Below are 5,646 nucleotides of genomic sequence, written 5' to 3'. Positions count from 1 at the left end.
TATTCAATCATACTGACTTGTACAAGTGTCTGATTCACCACTTGAACTGACGGAGTTTAACCTTAATCTAGGAGGGTCAAAAAGTATAAACCTTACAGAACGTTTTGGTTATTAATTTTTGTCTTAGCTGGAGGTTTAGTGCAAGGCCAGTGGTGATTTTAGACCAAGGCGAACTAGCAGCGTCTAAGACTCGCCAAGAGACCCATATGGGTTCTGATCGCCAGTTTATCATGGCCCATGGGCGATAATTAATTTTATGTTCACGAATGACAATCTATTAAAAATCCGCTGTATTACTGCTGGGCAACTTGTTATATTATACATAGTAAACAAGTACTAGTAGGGAACTGGGCATTGTAGAATAGTGTTTGCGTATTCATGGGTCCATGTGGAAGTCCTGCCGAGAGCTCAAAATCTCCTAGAGCCGCCACTGTGCAATGTTGCGGATTTTATACATCCGTTTAACAAAAATGTCACTAACTACAAGCAGAATGCCTTCACAAAGATTTATAAAAACAAACAAGTCTAAAAATATGATTTAATTCTTGGAAAGGGAAAAACTAGTAGTTTCTTTCAGTCGTCACAACACGTCTAAAACAATTGCTGGTTTATTTGTTTTAGAGCAAAAACCACATTGGGCTTTCTGCTGTGTCTACCGCGAGGAACGGAACCCTGAATTTTAGCGTGGTAAATCCGTAAATTTAGCGCTGTACCACCGGGAATATACTAGGAATAGTTTTTACACTGAGATTTATATGGGAAATATTTGGATTTTCCTAAATCGTGTATATATTAATCCCTTGGTGATAAGTAGAAAGACTGAGAGATTAGAAATAGATAAATCACCAAGGGCAAACAAGAGTAAAGATCAGATATGCGATTTCTTTTCTTTAATTTTTGGTAGGTCAGTAGATGGTGGGTATGTGCCTGAGGATCAGAAAGTTGCTAATTTTACTCATATTTTTTTAATCCGAAGCAATAACAGTTATTGTGAAAATTATAGAACAATTAGTGTTACTTATGTAGTGGGAAAAACTCTGAAGGACCTGTTAACAAAAATGCTGTATTAATCATTTAGTGAAACATGATTTCATAAAAGAAAGTCAACATCGATTCACCATAGAGAAGTGATGCCTTACTAATCTGTTATCTTTTTCGAGGATGCTACTGTACGATAGAAGGGGGTGTGGACTTGATGCACTAATATTTTATTTAAATAATTTTGATAAGGTATCTCACAAAAGAGTACTAGCTTAACAAATTACATCGTTAGGGATTGGAGTAAAAATAATTAATTGGATTGGAGGAATAAAAAGATTGTTATTACTGGAGCCCAGTCTAAATAGACCCCTTTTCCATCTCTAGTGCCTTGGGGGTCATGCTCCAGTTTAAATGGACCCCTTTTCCTTCTCTAATGCCTTAGGGGTCAATGCATTGTTCTTTGCTTTTTCTTATTTGCATTAATAATATTGATATAATTAATAAAGTTTCCTGATGACATTAAACTCTTGTATACTTCTAGTTGTACTGAGAATGTTGCAATATTACACAATGAGTTGGATTACTATTTAAGTTGGACAAATATTTGGCAAATGACCTTTAATTAAAAAAACACAATAATGCATGTGGATTATCATGAATTGGATCACACATTTATTATAAATAGAAACCCTTTTAACAGCGTAAGTGAAAAAAGAACTTAGCATAGATGTGAATATTTACACAATCCGTTGAAGTAGTAGTAAAAGTAATAAAATTTTAGAGTGTATTTAATGGCAAAGGTTGACAAGCCAAAAGAGCTAATTATCTCTCTATACAAATCACTAGTTAGGCCTCATTTGGAATAGTGTGTACGGTTTTGGTATCCTTATCTAAGAAAGGACATTAACTTATAGGAAATGACTACTAAAATGATTTGAGGATGGAAGGGTTATCATACATAGGGCTAAAGTTTTTAACTTATTTTTCTTAAAGTTTAAAAGACCGTCTGGGGGATATATATAAGATAATGGCTTCTCATTTACTTTTGCTATATTTTGAAGACAATAGGACGAGAGGACACTAGTTTAAGATTTGGAAAAATCATTCTAGATAGTTTTATTCATGCTAGACATATTTATTTTTCTAACATGGTGATTTACTTACGGAATGAGGGTAGGTATCAAGTACGGTCATGAAGAACCAAAGAATCCCTTTTTGGCCGTAGTTACGTACAATGATATGCAATTGGTAGCCTAAAGTTTTGTAATATAGCTGGTTCTGGAAAGGGTATAGGGAATAAATAAAACAACAAAAGAAACACAAACATAAGTGAACAATCATAAAAATCTTTATTCACTGCAACGTGTGTGTATATATTCACAAAACTGACCAGTTCTTAAATGTTCATATTCAAACTGGCTACTGGGGTTGGAAAGGATTTACAGACGTCTGCACCAGAGTAGAACAAAAAAGAACTATATACCCCCATATTTTCATGTCAGATGAAGGGTTTAAATGCAACATTTAATAATTCATGGATGACATACGTCACTAATTACTCCAAATAATACATAAAATGAAAATAACCCCCAACTGTGTTACACTTTTAGATGGACTTGCCCCGCCTAGAGAATGGACATAGTCAACTAATACAAGCTTTTGAAATAGCCATTGCCGTATCTAATTAAAAGGACTAGCATATGTTTATAACCTATTAACATCTGGTTAATAAGAATGCCATAACTACACGCAAAACACTTACTACAGGTACATTCTAAGCTAGTTAATGAAAGGTGGAAGTATCATTTATTTTAACCGTGATACAAGCACAGAGTTACCCGATTTTGAAACAGAAGCAGTTCACAGATCTGGTATTTGAATATGCGGTTATAGGCATTTGTGGAGGATGGAATGAAAGAGGTATAACTGTCTGTGTAGATACACATAAATAGACATTTGTTAATGGAGTAAACAAAAATGAATTACAAGTTAAAAATTAAATAAATTGTATTAGAGCAAAAAATTAATAAATGTAAACTCTAACTGAATAAAGAAAATAAAAGTAATTTTACTGGAAAGTGAACTAGATACCTTTGGTGATAATAAACTGAAAGAAATGACAGTTTGGTTTATTTGGAATTTCGCGCTAGCCGTCCTAATTTAGCAGTGAAAGACTAGAGGGAAGCCAACTTTTGAGCTACTCTTTTACTAGTAGGATTAACCGTCACAATATAATACCCCACAGCTGAAAGGGTGAGCATGTTTGGTTGGAAAAAAAAAGACAAACATGGTCACATGTAACTGCACTCCACAAGAACCATACTGTTATATCTATCCACTTACAATTCAACACAGAATCATACTGTTATATCTGTACACTTACAATTATTTACAGAACCATACTGTTACATCTGTCACCTTACAATTCTTCACAGAACCATACTGTTATATTGTTCCACTTACAATTGTTAACTACAGTTTCATGTCATACACAAGTAATGTAGGCCACAATAAGTTTATCACATGAAACTGTAGTTAACAACAGTCTGCCTGACTAATGTGATGATACTCAATACAACACTCTGTTACGACAGCGGAGGTCACGTGATACTAGTAACACGTCATATTCTCGAAGCTTCCTGAATCCTCGGAAGGTTACTAGATTTCGGTATTCTTTTATATATAAGACAGTCAAGACGTGACGGCAACAATGTAATGCTGTGTAATTGAACTGCGGACAGAGAGACGTATTGTTGAGTCGAGCACGTGAGACGTTCGTTGTGAATTATAGCGTTTGTTATAGCGCGACTGTGGAAATTAAGTGTATTGCAAAGTTGTATTCAGAAAGAATAAACCAGTTTTACTTAAGAAAGGACTTGTGTCGAAAATTCTTTCCGAAGAAACTTTAGTGTCTCTGGTCGTTAGTTAATTTTCCGTGGTAACAATATTGTACATACATCTGCCTACCTGAAATAACATCCCCTACTTTACCAGAAGATTTGCTTGTAGAGATGTTGTACGGAGATTTGCTAATCTGGGCTTCTACGTCATGTTGAGGAGTCATACTTAAGCAAGCACGAGAGGGAGCTCCATCTTTATGACAGTAAACTTGTGTCGTCAACGTCAAGATGAATAATATCAAGCTTATAACGGCGGAATGCATATTCAGGCTTCACTGTAAAATAAAAAGTTTATCTCATATTTTATGAGAAATAAAATAAACATATCTGAGTCTATTTAAATATAAATGAAAATGTGTCTATATAATGAACTTCGATCATTCATCTTTCGAAATTACCGTTTAACTAGCTACGTAACAAGGAACTTTAAGTCATTTTGCCGCCCCTCACAGTTTTGCGCCCAAGACGGACGCCCCACCTTAGTTAAAGCTCTGGTTCACCACAACCCAATAAGACAGTTTAATTTGATGATCTTGAAATCTGGTTACTTTTCAAAACTACATTCTATCGTACACAACAAAACGGATTTCACTCTGTTGTTGCTGATTTAATCTTCTACTTTAGTCGTTTTCAATTACTGCATCTCTTAAAGAAGATACACTTGGGTATCATAACTGCCTCTTAAATTTTCCATTTCAGCACCATTCACAAAATGGTTTTATTCGTTTTCTTTCCAGATATGCTAGTTTTAACGTGCCTTACCAAGTGGATTTAATTTTTAACGTACCCCCACTCGGTTATAACCCGATCATAGAACATGACTCTCACTAGACAGTCTTCAAACAATGCCTAATCAGATGTTTAACATAATGATAATGGTAATCGACGACTATTTAATCTTGTTAAAATATCAATGGTACATTCCATTAACCTGCTATTAACAATTTTATGCCGTTTTCCATAATATTTTTTTTCGTATTTCAATTATGCTAGATAACTCCTTATTTCAGTATACGTTATCCCAATATGAGATTTTTTAAAAAGGATAATTAATGCTAACTATATGTTGAGTTCTAGTCGGAACCGGTTCCACATACAAATAACCCTTACCTGTTCAAATGAATGTTTGAGTCAGCAGGGTTCTATTGCATACAACTGAGAAACCAGCGCCTGAGACAATCAACAATATATAGGACTGGGTCACGTGATATCTTCCAGAACTGGTCGTCCTCGATTTCCGGACAAACTGGTCATACACAGCGGTTGCAGCCTAGAATCCTACTGCACAGTCTGCACTGTTCTCTACGACGTTCAGAACTGGCCCCGTTGTAAGCACTGAAATTGCTCTAAGTAACTGCGACGACACACTTTTTAGGGCCGTGTCATCTTTACAAATATGAGTCATTAAGTTTTCTTCTCAACTTGAAATGTTTGTGCTGTTGTTACCTTAAGTGTTTTTTATCTCTTAAAACATGAAATCTTTATGTTTTTTAGGGAACCGCCAGTACATGAAGATAATTTCAACTTGTAATATATATCATGATACTTACTGTCACTGAATAACATTTAATTGTCCCCTATGTTTGATCTATCTAAAAATAGGGGTACTAAGATCACGCTCCGAGCATGACCCGAGGAACGAAGAAACATACTGGCGTTTAACCTGCCTGATCAAAACATTCTCTAAGGACATAGAAATACGCCATAAATTGAAAACATTGTACGCAGGTTTCATATTACCCAACCACGTCTGTACACAGAATAT

At 35.1% G+C, this 5,646-nt stretch overlaps 1 long non-coding RNA gene across 1 annotated transcript in view; it reads right to left on the bottom strand.

Annotated features, from left to right (window-relative positions):
- Positions 1-5,176, bottom strand: part of LOC111087944 — a 10,811-nt gene extending 5,635 nt beyond the window's left edge. The window contains exons 1-2 of the long non-coding RNA XR_002612559.1: positions 4,992-5,176; positions 3,949-4,156 (exon numbers count right to left, since the gene is read on the bottom strand). This is a non-coding gene — a long non-coding RNA (uncharacterized LOC111087944). The remainder of the gene's footprint in view (positions 1-3,948; positions 4,157-4,991) is intronic.
- Positions 5,177-5,646: the final 470 nt, after the last annotated feature.

The sequence above is a fragment of the Limulus polyphemus genome, unplaced genomic scaffold, assembly GCF_000517525.1.
Source record: "Limulus polyphemus unplaced genomic scaffold, Limulus_polyphemus-2.1.2 Scaffold2881, whole genome shotgun sequence".
NCBI lineage: Eukaryota > Metazoa > Arthropoda > Merostomata > Xiphosura > Limulidae > Limulus > Limulus polyphemus.
This window is presented reverse-complemented; position numbering and strand designations above follow the sequence as displayed.